This window comes from Athene cunicularia (assembly GCF_003259725.1).
Source record: "Athene cunicularia isolate RWA chromosome Z unlocalized genomic scaffold, athCun1 chrZ_part1, whole genome shotgun sequence".
NCBI classification, from domain to species: Eukaryota; Metazoa; Chordata; class Aves; order Strigiformes; family Strigidae; genus Athene; species Athene cunicularia.
Window position 1 is genome coordinate 23,657,119 of NW_020799142.1, and position 24,091 is coordinate 23,681,209.

Genomic DNA, 24,091 nt, shown 5'->3' on the forward strand with positions numbered 1-24,091 from the left:
ATTGGAGCTACAGTGATTGAAAACTTGTATGACACATATGTGGAGATGCTGGCAATTTGGGATTCATTTTGCTATTAGACTTCTGGTAATTACCTGAACACACTTGACAGAGCATCATTATGACAGAAAGAAAAATCTGTCACCGTCACATTAAAGAATACATTCTGTAATGCTGAAAGCTACGAGCTACACTGGGTTTTAGGAAATGGAAAATGTTCTTTCTGATTTTAGTGCCTGTACTACTGCTGCCTTCTTAATTGGTGCTTAACTCTTTCAGATACTGGAGGCTGGAAGAATCTATGGAGTTTTTGAAACAAGAAGTGTGAAACGAGTTCTTCTCCTGCCCAAGCTCCTGACTGTGTGAAATCCTGTAGGTCATTTAACCATTTTATCTCTGTTTCGTTCTTTGTAGATTATGAAAATTTACTGTTTTCTGTATTTTTAGAAATGCTTTTTTTTGACTAAATTCCAATCATTATGAAAATTTCAATTTTGTTTTAAAATTGAAGTTAATTTAGTACAGAAAAACTGTTTTGAAGAAAATATAAAATGAAACCTTACTTCATTACTTTTCCAGCTAAAATTCTTAGATTTATAATACTTTCACAAATAATTTCAGCTGACCTAAGCCTGACGTTGTGAGACTGCTTATTATTTTTTTACAGTTACCTAATGGTTTTACAATGTTTTCAGCATTTAATATATATACATGTTTAACAAGCAAATGGCGTTATTTCCTGCAGTTTTATAAACTTGTTATGTGCTTGATTGTGGTTTAAACCATTCCATTCTCTTGGAGCTGTTGAAGTATGATTTCAATGTTTAACTCCCAATGATGTGGGAGGCATTCTATTCACTAGTGGATCCAGCCAAAGAAATGATCTCACAGAAAATAAATCAACAAGTTCTGAGATATAAGATTAGAGAATATAGGGCAATATCAAATACAGAGTTCTTAGGAGAAGAGAAACATTTAATTCTCTGTGTGAATTAGAAAAGGCTGGCAAGTTTCCGTTCAGTATCTATATTAACATACTATTAGCAGAGAATCTGTCTTGCAAGTAGAATATCAGCATCTTTCAACTGATCTGTGTATGATATGATTAGAGTACCTTTCTAATAATTTAAGGAAATTGATAGAATTTTCAGAGGAATTTCTTGGCAAGCTAGGATGGTAGAGCTCACTCTGCAATAGATAGGACATAAATATGTTGTTTAAAGACAAGAGGGAGACGTATTGGTAATCCTGAGTAGCTCATATTTGAAAGGGGTGTTCATAGTTCTAGTGACTCCTTGAGTTAGCTGGCAAGAGGCATTCTGCCACCATAGGTGCTAGGAAAGCCATTCAGTTAAGGTCCTGACTGTAATAAAGTAGCAATTGTGATCAACATCAGCATGTTATTTTATTTGTAAGTTTTTTTTTAACACTGTTTTCCATACATTAACATTAGTAAAAATATATCTTAACATAATTTATATCTTCACTCTTATATTAATATGACTGTAAGAATTTAGGGATTCGGTGTTCTTCTAGAGAGCATGTAAACATGAGCTGCAATGTATCTTGTTAAACATGAACTAACCCTGAGTATGCTTGTATTCATTTTGATTAATTAGTGTCTTTCCCTCTTTCTGATTCCAGAAAGCCTTTTATACACTTAACTTTGCTTTTGCTTTTATTTTGCCCAATATGCGTTAGCCTCCAAAAGGAGTGAACTTGAAATCTTTGTTGTTTATTCATTGGTCATTCTTTTTAAAGAATTTTAAAATTAGGTTTGTCACATTAGTCACTATTCATTTTTAGGTATTTGTAATTATTATTTTCTGTGAGGTTTAGCTGATGTTTTTGAAGATAGTTATAAAATTAAGTTCCTTTCCTGACTATAGATTGATTTTTTTTTTTTAATCTGGTATGGATGTAAAATACATGATGCAAATAAAACTGTGTTTGCAGTTGTCATCTGTTTCAGAATTTCCAATAATTAACTCTGGGTCTTTCCTACAGGTACTTCTTTGTCTAATAGTATGAGCTGTCTTTCTAAATATAGTTGTATTTCTTATGAAAGTCTCATTTCTAGATGAGACTTCTGCTTATGCATCATTAAGGTTTGAAATGGCTAATTAATGGTTTGGTTGTATATTGACATTATTTTTAAAATGTGTAAAGTATTTTATAACAGTGATTTCACAGAGCATTGATAATGTAAGGTGCCTATAGTCTTTACAGACTAAACACTCTTTCTAGCAAAACATTAAACATTCTGTCATTTTCAAAAAGCCACTTAGTCTCTCTTCACTGTCTTACATCTGCAATATGCAAATTTTGTGTGGTTCAATCACCTGTGTAAATAATAGGTTTTTTACAACTGAAATGAGCAAATAGTCATTGATAGTTTTGCATAGGCAATATTTTATTAAAAATAGGTTTTCACAAGCTTACAGAAAATTTTGGATTTTAGGCTTTTTTAACTTTAAAACAAGGAGACTAAAGCACAAGCAGTATTCACCAAACGCTCTTATTTTGATTAACTGGTTATTTTACTAGGCCTACTATATCTCACTTATCACTGCACTATTTTAGTATCATAGAAAATTGATATTGTCTCAGTGCATACTTTCAAAGATTGCAATTTTCTTTATTAGTTAATTGATATGCAGTCTGGAGGAAAATAATTCAGATTACACATTCTATATTTTCTACTGAAAGCAGTAGAATTCATAGGTTTTTTGACTTCCCAGGGTTAAAGTGACAAATATGGGTCAGACAGCTGGAGAACACTTTTGATTGTTTGTTGGGTGTTTGGAAACTAAACTAAACAAACAAACAAAAAAAAAGCCTCCCAAAAAACTCCAAACCCCACAAGAATTTTCTTTACATTTTCAGCTCCACTGTTCTCAAAGACGGAAGATCACTGGAGCTGTGCTAATCAGATCTTTTCTGTCATGTAAACTTGCACACTTTAAATATTTGAAAGGAGAAACTGAAAACTTAAATTTAACTGTATTCAATAGGAAAACAATTAGATGAGTGGAGTGATGTATTCTTGGTGACCTGTGTTGCTAAGAAACAAACTGCTCTATTCTCAATTGATTAAATCCTTCTCTTCTAAGTGTTTTTACCACAAGGTACATTGCAATGCCTTATTCAGGCTTGGATATCTCAAATCCATTAACCATGAGGTCAAGCTATTTTCTGCTTCTTTACTTCAGTCTTGCTCCTCCAAAATTAAAATCACTCAGACACCTCTCCATGAACATCTTGTAAAAAGTTCCAGTTCAACAGGAGATAAAACAAAAACTCTTACTGTTTCTCCAGACTTATGTCCCTCTCTTGTTTCTTGCCTGGATCCTGGTAGTGCATCTGTCATGTGGTAATGGAGCCTGGATGCCACCTTCAGCTCATTCTTGTTCCACAGTCATTATTACTGAATTTGTCCAGTGCAAGTTGGATTAGAACGCATGTGGGCACATATTGCATTTCTGTCAAATTAGCCAGTACACACAGGAAAATATTTTTAACAGCCTTTTGGTTTTGTATTAGATTAGTTGATACATGGGCAGATAAAAAATCATCAGACTTCCTGAGGGTGCACTCAATCCCACTGTCCATGTCACTGACAAAGATGTTTAACAGTGCTGGTCCCAATACCGACAGACCCCTGCGGAACACCACTTGTCACTGCTCTCCACGTGGACATCAAGCCATTGACCACCACTCCTTGAGTGCAGCCATCCAGCCAATTCCTTATCTGACAAGTGGTCCACCCATCAAATCCTCCATGTCTCTCCAATTTGGAGACAAGGATGTCGTGCAGGACAGTGTAAAATGCTTTGCACAAGTCCAGATCAATTACATCAGTTGCTCTTCCCTTATCCACCAACACTGTAACCCTGTTGTAGAAGGCCACAGAATCTTTTGGGCATGATTTGCCCTTAGTGAAGCCATGTTGGCTGTCACCAATCACCTTATTTTCCATGTGCCCTAGCATAGTTTCCAGGAGGATCTGATCCATGATCTTGTTGGGCACAGATACACTCTCTAATTCAGTGATAATAAGAAAGGAACTTCTCTGGGTCACTTTTCCTAATATGTTAGCCATTTCAGCCAAGAAAGCTGATAAATGTATACTGTCTTTATAGTGATACTGTTAGATGACAAATCGCTGATTATCATCAAGAGGGTAGACAGTTGATGACCTCAGTTAACATGTGAGGTGAGACTTAAAAAATATGATATAGTTTGCATGGTCTTGCATGATTCTCAACTTCAGAGTTGAGAGGGTATAATGTGTGCCAGTCACTTGTTGAAAAAGCTTTTCAAAAAGTTTAAAAAAAGTAAAATTGTCTCTATGTTTGTGATGTCGTTAGTCATATTTCCACTTTCCAAATGATGACTGAATTTTTAATATATGTTTCCTAATTCTGTCCATCATCTTATATCACAAGCTGATGATTTATAACTACATGCATATCACATGTAAATGACATGCCTTGAATAAAGAATACCTGTAGGCTGCTGTTGTGGTTTAACCCCAGCCAGCAAATAAGCACCACACAGCTGGTCACTCCCTCCTCCCTCCTCCCAGTGGGATGGGGAGAAGAATTGGGAGAAAAAAGTAAAACTAAACAACTTAACAACTAAAATAAAATACAATAATATAGTAATAATTGTAACAAAGAGGAATATAATAGAAATAAATAAAATCCAAGAAAATATAAGTGATGCACAATGCAATTGCTCACCACTCGCTGACCAATACCTGAGCAGCAATCAGCCACCCAGCCAACTACCCCCAGTTTATCTACTGAGCATGACATTTTGTGGTATGGAATATTCCTTTGGCTAGTTCAGATCAGCTGCCCTGGCCATGCTCCCTCCCAGCTTTTTGTACACCTGCTTGCTGACAGAGCATGGGAAACAGAAAAGTCCTTAACTTAGGATAAACACTATTAACAACTGAAACATCAGTTTGTTACCAATATTATTCTCACACTAAATCCAAAATACAGCACTGTACCAGCTACTGGGAAGAAAAATTAACTCTGTCCCAGCTGAAACCAGGGTAACTGTTCACCAAGACAAGAATTGTCATGACTCCTGAGTTTCAGAGCTGTCCATCCCATATAGAGAGTGTCTTCGTAAGTAATAGCAAAGGGCTTAATATTAACAGAAGTAATAGAATGCATGGAAGATTTTAACTGATTTTATGTTTAGCCTATAGTGACTTGTAGAAATGGCATTGAATAACAGATTATCAGCTGGGCCATACTCTAAACCTGGACATGACATGTGGCTCTAGATGCTGTGGCAACTGCAGCTGTGTTGTCAAGGAAACAGCCCTGTGCTCAGTAGGCAAAACCAATGAGGATTAAGCAAGGCTATATTATAGCTAAGCCTCTGCAACCTTATCAGGGAGCAACAAGATCTGTCTGTTCTTCACTGTGCAGGTGTCCCTCAGGAGTGAAGGAGATATGCACAGGCAAAACCATATATGCAATATAGCTGATTGAGATGTCAGACCTGGATTGTTCTCACAGGTGAATGCATTTCCCAGTTAGATGGACTGAAAGACTCCATTTGTGTAAGTAAAATGTTTCTATAGAAGAGAATTAAATAATAGAAAAGAAAGTAATGTGACATGATTTTATGTAAGCTATGAAATGAGGAAGAGGTAATTGAAATATTATAAACTCTAGAAGTCCTTTTGATCTTTCTTGTAGCTTTATAATCAGGCTAAAATGTTAATTTCTCTATGATAAGAAACAAAGTTTATAGAACACTGAGAAGGAGAATAGCTGTCAGCAGTTTCAAGCATAGTGTTCTTCTGTAGTGAAAAGAATTAATGCGTGTCACTGAAGTAAAATCACACTCTAACATACACGTGTTATTTCATCCCAGTTTTTTGTATCTAAAAGAATCAAAATCTAAATGGAACTGAGATAAGTGCAAGAGCAAAATGCCTAATTGTTTTTTTCTAGGTGGGGAAGTTGAAAAAGTTTAAATTGCTGTCAGAAGTTAATTGTTTTCTGTTTAAACTTTAAAATATCTTTCCTCTTTGTTTCTAAAGCAGAATAGAATGTTACACTTTAGTTGAAGCTTCATTATGAATAAGAATGAATGAATGAGGAACTAAATTTTAAGTGCTTTGGCAGACTCTCTGGAGTTTATTGTACTTTTTTATATTGTCATGTAACATCGAAGGTGATAAAATGTGTTTCTTAATTATCCCTTTGTTTTAATTGTTAATATGCATGTATTAACCATTGCAATTTTCTTATTTCACTATCTCTTGTGGTGTTATGTGCCCATTTAAAAAAAAAAAAAAATCAGTGTTAATTTATCTGCAGATAATGCCACATGAACCTTTTTCAATAGTGACTGTCCAATGTCTCGTACAGAAAAGGGAGGTACTGAAGTATACTGTGAAATGAGACACATCTGATTATCATAGTGATTTTGGTTCTAATATTTCTTGTGATTTCTTTCTTGTTTGGTTGGCTTTTTTTTTTTTCCTGCAGAGGTTAATCTAAACCTGCCAAAGCCAATTAATTTTTTCAGATTTTGATTATTCTTTTCTGGCATCCCACTCCTTCTTTTTAGGATTCTGCATTTTTTTCTCTTTTTTTAATATCTGATTATTTAAAATACCTGATTTTAATTTCAGAGTTATTGTTTCAAGCATTTTATCACAGTTACAGAAAAAATCTGTGTATAAGATATTTCATATTAAAGGGAGTTCAGACATTTTGCAGTATGTTTAAGGCCATTATAGAAAACTTGAAATTGACCTGATTTCATTGCTTTATTTCTAAGAGTTGTCACTCTCCTGATACAGTTTTCTATCAGAACATCAAGGGAAGAAATTAAAGAGAACAGGGAAGACTTGGCCACTTCTGTGAACTGAATATGATGTCAGTCTTCTTAAATACGTAAAATGTGTAGTAGAAAAGCTAGAGATGAGAACATATTCAATGCTTAAATATTTAATGCTTAAATATTTAAGAACAAAACAACATCAAAGTTGTTAGAATACTTACAGCACTTAGCTTAAAAAACTGTAACTTAAGTCCTTAGAGAAAAGTTCACTATGATCCAGATATGATTAGAGAAACAGGATATTAATATTCAAATTAAAATGATTAGGAAATGTGTTGTGCCTCCCCAAAAGTTTCTAATTTCCATTCCTTCTTTCCTTATTAAATTTTTACTTTCAATTTTTGGGTGATTATGTACTGCTGTCATATTTATTATCACATGTGTTTTCATCTTCTCAAGTTTCTGTTCATTCATTATGTGTCTAGTAGTTATTTTGGAGGTCAGGTACAGAGCTGGATACTTCTCCTAATTTATTGTCTGTGTCCCAACCTTTTTCTCCTCCCTGGATTTTTCCTAATTTTGAACAAATACATCTGTCTTTATTCTCTCTTGGTCCATCTTCTATCTGTAGTTTTATGGTAATTTTTCTTTGCTTTTCAACCACTAAAATCCATGCTTTTGTTAAATAGTCTGGATTCTGTAAGGAGTTTGATGTGAATTAAATTTAATATTTAAGCTAGAGCTCACCAATATGAATGACCTTGACCAGTTATCATTAATACAGGGACTGAGTAGAATCCAACTTTTTTTCTTTAAACCAACTATTATAACTACTTTAACAGTGTGCCAGTAAATTACTGCAAATTGTCTACTACCTTGGCACTATCTGGTATAATCTGCAATCCTGAACAATAGCAGAGCAGCAGCAGTCTTTCCAGTTAGGTTGTTTGAGGACAAATAGGCAGATCAGCTTTTCTCTTCTCATGGAATGAGTTAGGTGCATCCAGGACATGTCATCCCTGCTGTGCATGTGCTGTGCAACTGATCTGTATGTGCATAATAAGTCTAAGATACTTCTGATGCTGTAGATTTACAGCAGGCTATCTGTTCATGTCCCAAGACCATGTGTCCAGGTGTTCCAACTTGTGTAGTAGATGTCTTTTGTTCCATGTGAAATGCTGGAAAATACTATTTTCTCATTGCATTTTAAATTACTGGTGTAACTTTAGTCCATCTGTTCTAAATACCTTGGACCAAGGAGATTTAATTTATTTGATCAAATTTAGATGTTAATTCAGGAGTAGACATTGAAAACATATCACTGTGAAATCAAATTCTGTAATATCAGTATGGAGGAAAACAGAACTAGACCTACAGTAACTCTACTTATGTCTAATTTTTCTTCATCTTTCATCTTATGTAGATATCTACGGTGCTGTAAAATGGGAAAACAGTTTTACCAAATCAAAATGCTTACAATTTGCATATATTTGGCAACAAAGCCCCAGAAAACAATAAGGCTGTTGAAGACCTGAGGCATTTAGGCTGCTTTTGTCAAAGGGCTGAACATAGAACTGTAGTTTTAACTAAAATACATGTGTAAAGTGTAAGTCAATTTAGGCTTATGTTCTTCTTGAATCTTTTGCATGTGAATTATATCCCCTTAGATTATGGTGCATTAATTCAATTGTTGTTAGGAGATTATGTGGTTATAGGAATAAATTATATAGTATTGTTTTTGTACTGTATTGTAATATTTTGAATTTGGTGCACTGTTCATAACATATATATACAAATCTGTATGTTAGATGCTTTTTTTTTCTAATTTACCTTTAGACTTCTGATCTGATTTACACATTTCAAAGTAAATTTCTCATGAGGGTAAGTTAAATTTGACATTAAACATTTAAACTTGAACACAGTTTTTCAGGTTATTAAATCCAGATGCTTGGGTGGGTATATTAATCGACAGATGCATGGTTTCTTAAAAAAAAAAAAAAACAAAACAAAAACCAAACATATAGCATTATGCTGCCACCCATCAGTTTTAAATCAAAGACTGTCAACCACAGTAGCTGTCTGTGAACAAGACAACCAAAGACATTTGTCCTATACATCATTCTATCATTGCAATAATAGGTAGTAATAGATAATCCTAACAGAAATCAAGTGTACTATTCTAACAACTAACCAGGAGTACTTCATGGTTTTGCAAATTGTTTACCCAGTTTTCCTGAAACAGACATTTGTTATCTAGGAAATTATACAAAATATTTACATCAATACTTTTGTTTTCCTCTGCATACTTGACTGCATTTTCTTGCTGTTGTTTGCACCTTTAGGATTTTTTCACGTGTCTTTTGTATACAGAAGTAATCAAACAAATAGAAAAATAGCCAGCAGTAGACTTTGATTTATGGATAGTTTTAAATATCAATTTACTGTGAATGTGGTTTTTGCATCTGTGTATGGTTTGCATACTGATTTTCAGTTTATAACCCAGTTTAAACTTAGATGGGGAAGCAACCCAAAATTTCAATTATAAAACTGTTATCACTATGTATGAATCCATATCCTTCCTAAATTCAAATTGTTTGCAGCAGTAGTTAATCATACTTAAGATTATTCTACTAGGCTAACTGTGATCCAAAAAGCAGCATACAAGCTGGACTGTGCTTAAGGATGCTCCCTTATGGCTCACAGCATCTTCCAGGAGACAGCGCATGACTTTCAAGTAGTGAATAGTCGCTGAGTGCCTTCTACTATGCCTGTTCACATCTTAGCTTAGAGAGCAAGGAGGATGCTGCAGATGTATGGGACCCTGAAGTTGTAGCTCTGCACTGGAGGAGAGTGAAGAGTGTCTCTCACAGCTGCCTTCTGTCTGTAAGTGGGGAAGGTGTTTCATTTCAGAATCAAGGTAGTTTGGCTTATTAGCTTGTGGAAGCTGTGTCACACTTGCCAGCAATACACAACTTACTCCCTCATTCTTGCATTGTCAGACACCTTAAAAAAGGCGGTCTTTAGAGAAGCCGCAATGCCTGTTGGGTTTTTTCATCTCTTGATAAGTGTTGCGCACTTTTCAAGATTATTTTTTGAAATGTTTTTGAAACATTTTTTGAAAACTACTTTTATTTAAAGCACTGGTGTTTCAGTTTAATGTTTTAGAAATTACAGAACCAAGTCCAGAAAATTATTAATAGAAAAACTGTGAAAACAGGTTCAACTTATTTGCTAACATTCTTTGGTGTCTCCCAGTCTGCAACTTGATAAAACCCAAGTAAATACTGGTGATACTTCTACTGAGAGATATAACATTCTTTTGGAAGTAATAACGTTCATCCTAAGAGACCTTCAAGTTGGCTGGGAAAAACACACAGAGGATCATTTGGATTACCAGTTCTGTTTTTTAAGGGTATTATCAGGCCCACATCCAAGAAGATGATTATTTCAGTGCTTGCTGCTAGGATTTACACAGAGGCACATGGCTGCTAACACAAAACTGTTGGTCTTCCTTAGGAGATGTCCTTTCAGATACAGTAACATAGACATGGCTGTACTGGATCAAAGCTGCTGATCATTTTTCTGATACTCAGTCTATGATTGGCATTGATAACCCATTAATTTGAGAAATAGAGTATGTTGCTTTTACCAGATAATCAGCTTAATAAGGAAAATTTCATGTTACGTTTTCCCAGTCACTGCTTGTGAGGCTTGATTTATATGCAAAGACTGCTTTGTAGAGTTGAATGGACAAAATGAAGGAAAGATAGAAGTTACTTCTTAGTGCTGCTGGATAAAGGAGAACAGTAAGAAAGACTGACGGAAAAGGAAAGACAGACACCCATAGATTGGCAATGACACAAGTAGCTGACAGTATCTTCTGAATAGGCAGTATTTAGGCAGTATAAATGCTGCCTAAACAAAAATGGAGAAACTGGGAAAAATTCAGGATACATTTTCAGGGAGAGGAAATGATTGTGTTTGTCATGAGTGTGGTGAAAACCTTGGATATGTTGTAAGGGGAAGGAAGAGGCTTTCAGAATATTGACTGATGTTAACTACATTTCCTGCTACAGGTTATTAGGTGACAGTGATAAGAGATCTATGCTATATCTGAAGATGTTCAGTGCCTGATGGTAAACAAGAAAAGAACCATAAGACTGAGAAAAAGCAGGCTTTAAGCATTTCTTTTTGTCAATTTTGAATTTACTGGGTTTTGGTTTCTGAGTCATAGAAGCCCAGTTTATTTTCATTGTACTGTGTTATTTTATAAGCCCACAGAGACATCTTTCAAACTTAGAGAGTCCTGGATTTCTTTTCTCTTTTGTATGGTAATTTTTTCTATACCTCTCTTTATATTTTTAACATTATATTTTAAATTCCTGTCTGAACTTCCTTCTGTAATTTTTGTATTCTTCCTGTTTTCTTCTTTTTTGATATATGAAATCAGTATTACTGGTATATATATATATGTCTTTGATTTCTGTTAGCCATAGGAACACTGATATTTTCTTCCATTCTAATTCTTATGCCTTGTTTTGGCTTAAGCTTCTGAGCAACTTTTAATATTGAGAAGAGGGGATTTTTTCTTAGTAGTTGCATTTGATTGCATCTCCAGCATATGTACAAGTAGTTTGTTTGTTTGGTTTTTTTCTTTCAGTGTCCACTGGGTTTGTACTTATCTAGGAAATTGTGTTTGCTAATGTGATTTTCAAAGTGGAAATTAAGTCCATGTCTTGGTTGTAGAGCAGAGCTCAGATAAAAAGCACAGACAACTTACATATCTCATACATTGCAGCTTGTGTAGGTGGGACTAGAGGTTCTTGCTGTTAGCTCACTAAATAATTTGTTTCCCCCAGTATATTCCTCTTTGCTTGAGATAATAAAACCAAACGTGATATTCTCTGACACACACACAGTTTTTTGGTTTTATTTAGATTTTCTCTTTTAAGACTAGGTTGCAAACTCCCTGTCAAAGCAGATAGATTATTTAACAGAGCAATGTGGTGCCTGGACAACCAGAATCACAGTTAGGCTTATTCTTTCATCCAGTGGTCCCTTTAGTCAGGTGGCTCATATGTTCTTGAGCTTTCAGGATTGTGTATTTCCTGGACTACAGCTCCCCTCTTAAGTAACGTTGAATTCCTTAGCCTGTCGTAAAGGGTCTTTTTTATAGGTCCCATACTGTTTAGCAGGGAACATTCATTAGCTGCAGGTTAAATGTTCCCCTTGAACTTTTTCCAAGAATTTTCAACTTATTTATCTTTTAAATCTGATATAGTTATGTGCAAGCTTCAGCAGAACCCAACAGAAGAAAACTATTTGCATATTTTACACTGTACTAGACACAGGCAATACTTACTTTACTTCTGCAACTTATACATATGCTTTTCCTAAAAATCCTTTCAAATATCAGACTTCAGATTTGTCTAAGACAGTAACTTTCACTGGTTAGGACAAGTATTAGGTCTGCAGGAATGACAGGTATTAGATATGCAGTTCCTGTTTTGCTGACAATATGAGCTTCACATAAACCTTTAGTATTATCTGGTATATCTACGTGATTCTGCTGCATCACATTTTCTTAACAAGTTTCTGTTTAAATAGCCTGTCACTTCACTGGCATTTTGGCAACTCCAGAAGCAGGTAATGCACGATTCTTCAAATAATTATAATCAATTTTATTTTGTTGTTACTTTTTTTTTTTTAATAGTAGTGTTCAACTCTGCTTGCCCATACAGGGGTATTAATGTATCCAATTATTTTATTCTAGCTAAAAAATCCCTCTGGTTCATCTCTAAATTTTCTTCTTATTGATGTGTCTGTAGTAAATTTATCCTGTGCAGTACCTTAATGAAAGGAATTGGGTAGGTAGGACATTAATCTTATGTTGGGCTGCAAATCTTTGCCAATTCATGGGCAGAAATGTTAACATTTTTCAAGACCTGTAATTCTTTGGTGGAATGGAATGGAATGGAATGGAATGGAATGGAATGGAATGGAATGGAATGGAATGGAATGGAATAGAATAGAATAGAATAGAATAGAATAGAATAGAATAGAATAGAATAGAATAGAATAGAATAGAATAGAATAGAATAGAATAGTTGGAAGGGCCTACGACGATCATCTAGTCCAACTTATTAGGGTATTCAGGACTGTTCTTATGGCTCTTCAGTGGTTCCTGTGTCCTCATGAAATATCTTCATTGGGTTTTGGGGATTTTTTTTTTCATTTGAGTGTGAACCATCTACTAATTTGCTTATGCTTTATAATTGAATTCTTTAGTGATAATTTGCAGATCATATGGAGTCTAATAATATATAACCATTTTATACTGAACATTACTTAAAATTAGAGTGAATTTTATTTTATTTTATCCGAAAAAAATGGAAATGCAACAACTTCTGTTTTGTGGTCCTGTATTTGAATAACTCCATGGGTCTTGAGAGGATATAATTAAAACCTTTGGTATTAAGGGACGATTTTTGTGACAGTTCATTTTGTTTCCTACCTATATCATACTTTACTTTCTTTCATTCTTGTTTGTCTTCCTTCTCTCTCGACTTCCTGGTGGTCCAGTCTAGAGATTGTTTCACAAGTATAAGTTACTCGTGGAGCTGTCTAAGCTCCCTCTCAGAAATCTAGTGATGAGTGATACAATTCAAATCTTGGTATTGACGCAAAAAGGAAATACAATGCTCTTAATTTAATTCTTATAGTTAAGTAAGAGTCACAATATTAGAATCATTTAGGTTGGAAAAGACCTTTAAGATCATCGAGTCCACCAAAAGCAATAGCTGTGAGAGAATGGGATAACTAAATCTCAAGATGCCATTGATTCTATGCATTTTTTTTTTTGTATGTTGTTATTTTTCTAAGATACTTCAAGAATCATTATTTTAATAAATTTGTCTTTTGTTGATGTGACATTTCTACTCTGGAGCTTTTCCCACAGTGAACTGAATTCATTTGTAGTGTTTTCATACCAAAAATGAATGGGAAACATCTAGTACTTAGCTTACATTCAGGGCTGACAGAGGGGAACTCAGGCATGTACACTAGCAACCTGCTTTGGAAAATGCTGAAATGAACATAGGTTGCACATCTACACTAATAATTTTGTTACTGTGGAGATGTGTTATCAAAGCTAGTGAGTACTTTTCGTTTAGTTTTAGCAACTTGTGACAGTTCATTTTGTTATTCTGTTCCAAATCTTCCACTGTCACATATATTTGAAACAGATTTTCCAATGTATCCCCTGTAAGGACAGCTCCTTCTAATTTTTTTTAGAAACGCTTTCATGGTGCCACTGAAAAGTCTTCATGGCACTTACAAGCAAATAATATCTAAATTTTCCTTTATTTTTTTAAAAGGCCACTCATTTAAAAATAATTTCCTTTTTTTTTTTTTTTTTTTTTTTTTAAATTAAACCCTAGATTGGTGGATTTTTTAAAAAATTTTTTCCTTACATTGCCTGTGAAGTGAAGAATGTGGTGGACACAGTTACAGATAAGCTCCTTAATAATATAATTTTGAATCATGTCCTGTACTTTGTGGACAACTCACTCAAGAGTTATTTCTCCTCTTGTGGGTTTCTTGACTGGATTCACTGAAGTAAACCATTACAGTATTATAAATTTTTGCCTCAGCAAAGCACCCTTAAGGAGTTTACCTGGTTTACATTATTATTTGCTTCTTGCTGTCAGGTTTCCTGATCTCCCACAGTATGTCACAATCGTTGTCATCATCTTAGTCCCACCATCAGTATTATAGTTTAAAAATTCTGTGTTTTCGTACTTAGGTGAGGAATCCTCATCCATACTGATCCTATTTTCCTTATTAAAGCAGTGAACTTCTTTATCTGATTTCATGCAGGTATTTTAGCTTTTATCACTACTCTTCCATAGGAGTGAACAACATTTTTTCCTGTTTTCTGTACTGAACACAGTAAGCATTCCACTTATTTTTTTATATGTGTACATGGTTATTAAAATAATTTAAAATGAGGCATTCTGCTTCCCCCATTTTAATTCTTAATTTTTTTGCGCTTACATGTTTTCATATATTTGGTAGTATTCTTTCACTCACCATAAAGTTTAAATGGGACTTTATTGTTAACTAATCAGTAAACTGAATTCTCTCATATCTACAAAACGATTCAGGCAAATATTTTATTCTTCATTTGTTCACTTGCCCTTCACTTCCATCAGTGCAATATGAACTGTATTACTGTCTTAAAATTTAGTATGTCTAACACAAAATGACCTCATATTTGATTGCTGTAAGATTAAAAAGAAAAGCAAATTAAAAATTAAAGGGAAGCAGTTATTCTAAAGTTTGAGTGTAGACTCACATTGGTATGAATGTGAAATATTTATGTGTTGACATGTTTTGTGGGAGGAGGTTGCAATTTTCATATGCACAGTAGGGACAAATATTACTTTTGTAGGTGCACTAAAAAATGTAATTATGCAGTAGATCATACATGTTTCTACATGTTTTTCCTGGTATCTTGAGTTACTCTTCTATACTTTCAGGAAACTGAGAAGGTTAGGAACAAATAGCATTTCCAAAATTAAATAATAAGATGCCTGCACAAAAAGCTTAGAGGGAAATGCAGAAGCATTTTTTGCTAAATATTTATTCATGTCCTACTTTAAACTTCCTCTGATTTTCTACATATTGTAACAGCCATTTCCTGTAAGAGTGTGACACTTTGCATTAAATGGTCCAGTGATTTGTATGCCGAGTCTTTTTTAGCATGCTTAGCAGTACTTTAGATCTGGAGTAATGATGAACCATACAGTCACTCTTCTGTTATTTTAAACTCAGTGTATCTGGGAAAGACAACTTAGATTTTAGCCTCACACTGCATGCATGAAACTCCCCTTTTCCATTACATTCATGCAGAAACTTTCCTTTTATATAGCCCTCTGGCTTGATTACAACCTTCTGGAAATTATTTAGCTTTGTTTTCTTTATTGAGTGGAAAGGTAAGGGCATTCAGAGAAGGGTTTTTGATTGTGTTCTGTTTCATAACTAAAGAAAACATCAATACAAGGCAGTGGATCTTGACAGAGAAAAAAATCAAATTACATGATTTTTGTTATAAATAGATGTCCCATTACAATGCAATAGCCCTTGCTTTTGTCAAAACCAGAATTTACATAATTACACATATTCAAAAAATCTGTATGCCATTACCATAATGAAAAAACCATCATTTCTGTTCTAAAGCTCTTCAGGAAACAAAATTAAGAGTGTCTGCCAGCACATTCAATTCGTCCATCTTTCACATAAAATTGTACCCTATGTTTAGTAAGGAAATTGTGATTTTTAAAGTTTCTCCATGCACATTTCATAATAGAAAGTGAAAACTGGTGTTCTTGCCTAAAAAAATTAATTCTAAGAATTTCTCAAGAGCGTTGTTCTAGCCACTTCTTGGAATTAAAATAGTAAATGTTTCTCCCCCCACTAGCCCCCTCATCTGTTTCTTTTGACATGTATATATGTCCCTGACCTTGGCATGATTGGCAAAGTTAGACTGCAAGCTCTCAATATTTCTTTTCACACATAAGTGAGGTAATATTAGGAATATTAAATTTATTAATAGCTTAACTAATACTTAATTTATAAAATCTATCATGTATGCCATTTTACAGTAAACAATTTACTTAGTAATATGAATTTTTTCTGTCAATAAAAATCTTAAATATTATGATTAGTAGATACAAATTTTAATTGATTTTATAGACCACAAAGGCATATATCAGTATATTGTGTGCCTGCTGTTCACTCGGACATGAATGAAGTCTTCAGTCTACATAGATATGCCCCTAGAGGGTATTTGCAGTTGTCTGTGATGATGAGACTTAGCTATTCTCTCTATATATTTTTCTATGATTTTTTGCTGTTTGTCTCTCAACTCTTTCCCACTTGTTACTGCAACTGCAGTTCTTCTAAGTGTGGATACTTACAACAGCCTGTGTAGACTTAATAGTCAGTGAAGAAATAGGCACTTCTCAGAGAAATCGGTCTTAGTCTTTATCTAAAACAGGTAAGACAAGGCAAATTAAGTAAAAGCCAGTTTCTCTTCACTGACCATATAGGGACACTATATGGCTCACCTAACAAGCTTAGCTATAGGCTTCTAGGTAAGTGAGGTGAAACCTAACTAGTCATCCTGAAAGTATTATGAACTTATTCATTTTGAAAACTCAACTGGCATCACAGAAACATGATGGGACCACTCCCATGACTGTAGTGTTGGAAGGAGGGATACAGGCTCTTTAGGAAGGACAGGCAGGGGAGACGAGGAGGGGGTGTCACCCCCAATGTCAGTGACACCTGGAGTGCAGGGAGCTCTGCCTGGGGACGGGTGAGGAGCCGACCGAGAGCTGATGGGTCAGGACTAAAGGGAGGGAAGGGACAGGAGATGTTATAGTGAGGGTCTGCTACAGGCCACCCAACCAGAAAGACCGAGGATGAAGGCCTCTATAGATGGATAGGAGCAGCCTCATGTTCACAGGCCTGGCCCTCATGGGGGACTTCAACCACCCCAATATCTGTTGGAGGGACAACACAACAAGGCATAAGAAATCCAGGAGGTCCCTGGGATGCATTGATAACTTCCTTCTCCAAGTGGTAGAGGAACCAACGAGGAGAGGTACTATGCTGGACTTTGTTCTCACCAACAAGGAGGGGCTGGTGAGGAGTGTGAAGCTCAAGGACAGCCTTGGCTGCAGTGACTGTGAAATGGTGGAGTGCAAGATCCTTAGGGCAGTGAGGAGGGCGCACAGCAAGTTCACTACCCTGGACTACAGGAGAGCAGACTTTGGCCTCTCCAGGAATCTGCTTGGCAGAATACTATGGGATAAAGCCCTGGAGGGAAGAGGGGCCCAAGAAAGCTGGTTGATATTCAAGGATCACCTCCTCCAAGATCAGGAGTGACACATCCTGACAAAGATGTTGGGGAAAAATTCCAGGAGGCCTGCATCGATAAGCAAGGAGCTCCTGGTCAAATTCAAACACAAAAAGGAAGCCTACAGAGGGTGGAAGCAAGGACAGGTAGCTTGGGAGGAATACAGAGAAACTGTCGGAGCAGTCAGGGATCAGGTTAGGAAGGGCAAAACTCTGATAGAATTAGAACTGGTCAAAAACATCAAGGGCAACAAGAAAAGCTTCTATAGTTATGTCAGAAATAAAAGGAAGACTAGGGAAAATGTGGGCCCTCTCTGGAAGGAAACTGAAGACCTGGTTACCTGGGACATGGAGAATGTTGAGGTACTCAACAACGTTTTTGCCGAAGTCTTCACCAGCAAGTGCTCCAGCCACACTGCCCCAGTCACAGCAGGCAAGGGCAGGAACTGGGAGAATGAAGAACTGTCCACCATAGGAGAAGATCAGGTTCGAGATTGTATAAGAAACCTGAAGGTGCACAAGTCCATGGGATCTGATGAGGTATGTCCACAGGTCCTGAAGGAACTGGAGAATGAAGTGGCTGAGTCACTATCCATCATATCTGAGAAGTCGTGGCAGTCTGGTGATGTTCCCACTGAATGGAAAAGGGGAAACATAACCTCCATTGTTAAGTAGGGGAAAAAGACCTGGGGAACAGCAGGCCAGTCAGTGTATCATCTCTGTGCCTGTCAAGATCATGGATCAGATCCTCCTGGAAACTACGCTAGTGCCCATGGAAAATAAGGAGATGACTGGTGACAGCCAACATGGCTTCACTAAGGGAAAATTGTGCCTGAAAAATTTTGTGGCCTTCTACAACAGGGTACAGCGTTTGTGGATAAGGGAAGAGCAACTGATGTCATCTACCTGGACTTGTGCAAAGCATTTGACACTGTTCTGCACGACGTCCTTGTCTCTAAATTAGAGAGACATGGGTTTGCTGGATGGACCACCCACTAGGTAAGGAATTGGCTGGATGGCTGCACTCAGAGTTATGGTCAACAGTTTGATGTCCAAGTGGAGACCAGTGACAAGTGGCATTCTTCAGAGTTTTATATTGGGACCAGCACTATTTGACATCTTTCCTGGTGACGTAGACAGTGGGATCAGGTGCACCCTCAACAAATTTGCCAACAACACCAAGCTGTGTGGTGTGGTTGATGTGCTGGAGGGAAGGGATGTGACATCCAGAGGGACCTGGACAGGCTTGAGTGGTGGGATTCTCAGTAAGTTCAACAAGGTCAAATGCAAGGTCCTGCACATGGGTAAGGGCAATCCCAAGCACAAACACGGGCTGGGGGATGAGTGGATTGAGAGCAGCCCTGAGGAGAAGGACATGGAGCTACCAGTGGATGCAGAACTGTGAGCCAGCAATGTGTGCTCACAGCCCAGAAAGCCAACCGTATCCTGGACTGCATGAAGAGAAGTGTGGCCGCCAGGGCGAGGGAGGGGATTCTGTCCCTCTCATGAGACCCCACCTGCAGTGCTGTGTCCAGCTCTGGGGCCCCCAGCATAAGAAAGACATGGACCTGCCCAAGTGGATCCAGATGAGGTCACAAAGATGATCACAGGGCTGGAGCACTTCCCCTGTGAGGACAGGCTGAAAGAGTTGGGGTTGTTCAGCCTGGAGAAGAGAAGGCTTGGGGAAGACCTTATAGCGGCCTTCCAGTACTTAAAGGGGCTACAGGAAAGATGGGGAGGGACTCTACCAGTGATAGGACAAGGGATAACAGTTTTAAACTGAAAGAGGGTAGATTTAGATTAGATATTAAGAAGAAATCCTTTACTGTGAGGGTGGTGAGGCCCTGGCACAGGTTTCCCAGAGAAAGCTGTGGCTGCCCCCTCCCTGGCAGTGTTCAAGGCCAGGCTGGACGGGGCTTTGAGCAACCTGATGTAATTCAAAGGTGTCCCTGCCCATGGCAGAGGGATGGAATTAGATGATCTTTAAGGCTGCTTCCAACCCAAACCATCCTATGATTCTTTATCTCTTAGGGAGCACACAATTGACTCAAATTCAGCTCTGTCTGACTCATTAAGAGGGAACAGTACTTCCTTATTCCAAGATGGGCAAGTTATAGTGACCTTTCTAGCATGTATTTTACTTGACAGTTGACTATGTTTTGCAGTCCTTTAGTTGCCTATAGTAGTTGCAGGATTGCTTCTTCCAACTACAGATTTCTCTAAATCTTAGTTTTTGCCTTTTTTTACATTTATTAAACACAGTGTATCTTTTGCCTTCATTTCTCTTTCCCCACAGTTATTAATAGATCCTGAAACTTGATACAGGCTTGTAGTTAATGAATGAACAGTATGTTTCCTCTTTAAAATATGCTCATAAATTGTGGCTACATGAAATAGATGTAGACACATTAACATTCCAGGGTAGAATTGGAAATCCCCTATCTTGTTTCTCTTTCCCCAGTTATGGCCACAATGTGTGTTGCTTACCTTGCACTAAAATATCAGAAAACTAGTTTGGGAAAACCAGAAGTCGTCTAACTCATTAAATGTTTAATCTTGAGATCATATGGATGCTGTATCCTGCACGGTGGGACAGGGTGGGGAAATGACATAACTGAGCATGAGAAGGAAGGAACTGAATCAAAAGCAGAAGAAACAGGGAGAAAGTGAGGAAGCAAGACTTTCAGTACTGTCGAATTTCTGATATTTTCCACTCTTAAAGTGAACTGTCATCTGCAGATTTAATACAGGTGCCCTTCACTGAACAGAATAACTGAAGTTCATTTTGCCATAAATTGCAGTTCCTTATGCTGCTGTCAGGTTGCATACCTGTGCAAGCCCACCTGAGTTCTTATTTCAGATGTGATTTATGAGATTCTATATCCATTCTAAATGACTACGCTTGCATCCCTGGTTTTAGGTAAATCTAAATTAATTGATCTTCTAATTGGGTCTTATAATTAAAGGATACTGACAAGGTATATCTGAAATAATAATTTTTATGTTAATATTGAGCTTTATAAGTGGTGTGAATTTAATTCAGTAGTTTTCAGTTATGTGAACATGCGGGAGAGCTGACCACGCACACGACCAATGTTATCAAGCAATGCCCGTTTATTACAACTAGAAAGCCCTTTTATAATGTTCTCCCACACACGTGAGTAACATGCAGTACAAGTCCTCAAGACTGGACAGTTAACTTAGCCCGCGCTTTAAACCTTCTTATGACTGGATAAAAAGTGCCACATCAGCCTTGCCAGGCTTCCTGCCTTGGGGAACTTCCTCTTCCGTCCCAACCCCTTCTGGGGGTTGTTTGTCTCATCGTTTCTCCCCCCTCATTCAGGGTTACGTCCTTATCGCATTCTTGCTCAGCTGAGGCTCTTATCAGTCTTGTTCTCACTCAGGATTGCTCACATGTCCATTCTCTCGCAGAAAGCCCTCTAGAATCCCAACATGAACATAGTGAAAAATTAATTATAATTAATATATTAATATATGGGCCCTATTGATAGTCATAGACATCACACAAAAGCAGTGTGTTTCTTACAGTAACAAATTTTTAGACTCTCTGAGGCTTTGGTCTGAAAAGAAAAAAAAAAACAAAACAACTTGTTCATTTTGTTGTAGCATTTTGCACTGTAAATTCTAGGTTCACTAGTGGTCTTGCTCTGTGACTCAAACAGGAAACTTGACTGCAATGATATTAGTGAGTTAGAGCTGTTTCCAATTGATTCCACTTCTTATCTATCCAGAAACTGTATGCATGTTATTTAATTAATGGAAAACATATTTATTTTAGCTAGTTGTGAGAGAAATATGATGAATCAGTTAACCAGAACCAAAAAAAATAAGGGGCTGAGGGAAGAATAACTTTTTCTAGGGGTGAAAAGAAACTGTCAGTCCTTTCTGCTTCCTTAAACTCTTTTGATTGATTTCTTTTTTTCCTTTATTTCTGAGAATGGGTACACTTTGGGTTTGGAATTAAACAACATACAGAAATGAAGCACTTAAGTGGTACGTGGTTACAGTGTTAATTCCTTTGTGTAATCAGAAATACATGCAAGAGTATTAAAGAAATGGTTGAAATCAGCTATGACAGGATATATTCCTGCTGAGAAACCTTTCCGCTCTCACGTCTTTGTTTTGCAGACTGTAGATATGAATGCACAGAAGAGATTTTTCACTCTATTTCTTTCATCTTGGATTGCAGAACTATTGAATATCCAATAGCTAAAATGAAGATTGGTGGAAGTCCGTATTTGAACATTCCATCCTCCCAGGCTTTTCTGTTCCTGATCCCAGGGCCTGCTTTTTTACTCTTAGTACTTTCTTCTATAGCCATAGTTTTGATGGTTTCATACTTTAGACTCATGGTTCAGCTGATTACAGGGACATATTGTTATACTCTTATTACCTATACCAGTCATTTGAGTTTACCTGCTCAAAAGTTGATAGAACTAAACAAAAGTTCCTGTTTTGACAGAAGTTTTAGAAAACCTGGCCAAGCTACATTTTACCTGCCTCCATGAGAATGCTGAAATAGAAAAATATGACAAAATGAAATTGATATACAGTAGCCCAGGGGCCTCTGCCACAAGATTTCTCCTGCAAAAGCATTCTCTGCAAAGCAGGCTTTACAGACAACAGTGACCTGTCTGCATTTTTCTATCTTGCGTTACAGAAAAATGAAAGTGCCATCAGAGTTGCTGACTGCTTCTTGTGCATAGCAGCTATGCTGGGTGTCAGTTCCTGTGATTTGTACCCATTTACACTGCTTGCAAGGAGTGAGATTGCCCAGCAGACTCAAATAACAGAAGTTATAAGAGGAAAAGAAGCAGGAAAGTCTTCAGTATTATAGTCTGGCACACAGAGTGTATACATATTCTTAAAGCAAAGTTGTGCTCAGAGAAGTAAGCTAAACATATAGATGTTAAGTAGGTAGGAAAGGACTTGGAGTTTAAGCAAAACTCAGGAGTTCAACATTTAATTTTAATCAAATAATTTCATGATGGATTGGAATTAAAATCCAAGCTCCTGTGTGTTGATGAGGTGATTGCATGTAAATGCCTTTGAGATATTGTCAATAACTGCTAATGGCTAATTATGTCTGAGAAAGTTTGGATGATAGTAGCTGTCTATTTTTAAATACCAAGATCATAACGCAATTTTCTTTTTCAAATGAGCAATCCTAAATATCAAGTGTGAATTAAAATTTATGTACAGAAATTTCTGAAGTATGAATTCATGTAAATTGGTCTTTCTGGGTCATTCCTTCCTAGGGAAAGTGAGTTATTTTTGAAGGAGATAGCATATTAACCATACAAAATTGCTTTACAGGTCCCATTAAATAGGGGCTTGAGAGCTGGAAGGTCTTGGTCTTTCAATCCAAAAAGCTTACTCTGGTTCACTCGACCTCTGAACCCACCCATGGATGTCAAATCCATTGTTCAAACTGTCGCTCTGGGGATTGGGTAGTTGAGCAGACAGTGACCAAGGACCTTCCCTAACATAATGGACAAGGTTTACTGGCTGCATTAATAAGTATGCAAAACTCACCAGTGATGTATAATCCCTGCTAATGAGATCTTACATCTGTTCTCTAAATGTCCTGGGAGTCTGGACATCTTGGAAATTATGTAACTCAGAAGTAGACTCAGTTTTTCTTCATTCTGAGCATTCACAGGTTGGTTGTTCTGGCCACTTTCTGTAATTTTTCCCAGTTCCTTGCTTGTTGTGTTTCCACTTAATTTAACACTTGTTATACTTCTTTGAGTTATTATGCTATTTTCTTTATCTCCTCCAGTCTTATTTAAGAAGTCATAAATCATTGTGGCAGCTGTTCATTGTCTTGTTACATTTCATTGTCTCATGACCTACAAGAGGCCAGGTGGCAAAACCAGCTTTTGCTTGGGACTAAATTATCTACATTTGTCTCTTAGTGGCAGTTATTCACTAAGGTAGAAACTGTCACCTAACTTTCTCCAATTCCCATATTCACGTACAGTTTTTTTCTTGGTTTTGTTATTCTTTTTCTTTTGACTGTGCTGTATACTTAATGTGCATAGTTATTTTTATTTTGGCTATATTAAGACATTGCAAGTTTATGAACAATTGAACACCCAAACAAAAGTATAAAAATAGACTACGAATAAGAAAGTACAATGAATAGACAAAATCAAAATTTCCCTTTTTATTTCTTTGTTTGACATTTTGGCTGAACATATCTCAAGATCTTGGATTTATTATCTTTCTACATGCTTTTCTATTTCAAAAGCAAAGACATTTAAGATTTCTAATCCACAATCTGGATTAGACTCTGTGTTAGTAATTTTAAAGGCATTTTTCTATTTC

General features: G+C 36.5%; 1 protein-coding gene across 6 annotated transcripts in view; it reads left to right on the top strand.

The window, feature by feature from the left end:
* Positions 1-276: 276 nt before the first annotated feature.
* PRLR (prolactin receptor) overlaps positions 277-24,091 on the top strand; it is a 130,011-nt gene continuing 106,196 nt past the window's right edge. For 2 of the 6 annotated variants that reach the window (XM_026865637.1, XM_026865636.1), the window contains exons 1-2: positions 278-370; positions 5,449-5,582. The gene's annotated coding sequence lies outside the window, so the exon portion shown is untranslated. Of the gene's footprint in view, positions 371-5,448; positions 5,583-16,370; positions 16,403-23,051; positions 23,424-24,091 lie in introns of those variants that run through there. The other 4 variants (XM_026865633.1, XM_026865635.1, XM_026865639.1 and 1 more) reach the window with 4 other exon arrangements.